The sequence below is a fragment of the Schistocerca serialis genome, chromosome 7 (genome assembly GCF_023864345.2).
Source record: "Schistocerca serialis cubense isolate TAMUIC-IGC-003099 chromosome 7, iqSchSeri2.2, whole genome shotgun sequence".
NCBI classification, from domain to species: Eukaryota; Metazoa; Arthropoda; class Insecta; order Orthoptera; family Acrididae; genus Schistocerca; species Schistocerca serialis.
This window is the reverse complement of record NC_064644.1, coordinates 194,122,110-194,123,576: the sequence shown is the minus strand read 5'-3', so window position 1 is coordinate 194,123,576 and position 1,467 is coordinate 194,122,110.

Sequence of the window (1,467 nt, the reverse complement as noted above, 5' to 3'; positions counted from 1 at the left end):
GCATACGACCGAGGCACACAGGGCCAACACCCGGCATCATGGTGTGGGGAGCGATCTCCTACACTGGCCGTACACCACTGGTGATCGTCGAGGGGACACTAAATAGTGCACGGTACATCCAAACCGTCATCGAACCCATCGTTCTACCATTCCTAGACCGGCAAGGGAACTTGCTGTTCCAACAGGACAATGCACGTCCGCATGTATCCCGTGCCACCCAACGCTCTCTAGAAGGTGTAAGTCAACTACCCTGGCCAGCAAGATCCCCGGATCTGTCCCCCATTGAGCATGTTTGAGACTGGATGAAGCGTCGTCTCACGCGGTCTGCACGTCCAGCACGAACGCTGGTCCAACTGAGGCGCCAGGTGGAAATGGCATGGCAAGCCGTTCCACAGGACTACATCCAGCATCTCTACGATCGTCTCCATGGGAGAATAGCAGCCTGCATTGCTGCGAAAGGTGGATATACACTGTACTAGTGCCGACATTGTGCATGCTCTGTTGCCTGTGTCTATGTGCCTGTGGTTCTGTCAGTGTGATCATGTGATGTATCTGACCCCAGGAATGTGTTAATAAAGTTTCCCCTTCGTGGGACAATGAATTCACGGTGTTCTTATTTCAATTTCCAGGAGTGTAGAACTACGAAAATTGGTATTTGGATTCTAGGTCAGAAATAATTAAAATAGTGAATGAAAGTTTTTTTGTAAATAAATCAGTACTACTACAGCATTTTTATAGCTACATCTGTGGAAACTGGTATTTAACTTCTAGGTTAGAAATAAAAAAAAAACTGTTTCAGTGCTTTTGGAAATTCAACCTCCTAAGGGAATGAATAGTGGATCGAAAGTTTTATGAAATTATTTCATTATGAAGACATTTTGAAACCCAAATCTATAGAAAAAATATTTTTGGGTACTGAGTTAGAAATAAGAAGTTCATGTATCACTGTTTCTTAACATTCAACCCCCATAGAGTTAAAATAGCGTATGAAAGTTTTTATGGGAATGTTCCATTATGGGAGCATTTTCGAAGCTGAATCTATGAAAATTTGTCTTTGGTGGTTCGTCAGGAATAAAAAAATACGTTTCACTTTTTATGCAATACCTAAAGGGATGAAATAGGGTCCGACTGATTCACTGGCTCATCATAGCCTAGCGCAAACCTCTGACAGAAACTTGAAATTTGTAGAGGATGTAGGTATTTTTTAAGGCATCGTTTGAGAAGACGGACGTAAATAGCACATGAAAAGGTTTTCGAAAATATGTCACTATTAAGGCAATTTTAAAGCTGCGAAGTTTCCAAGACAGATTTTTTTAAAAAAAATGTGTATTTGAACATTTTTAGAAATTCGTCTACTAAAGGGGTAAATAGTGGGTGAAATTTTTTTTAATGAATCATTATTAAAGCACTACTAAAGCACTCTGAAGATACATCTATGAAAAATGTTTTTGACTTCTCGCTTGGAAA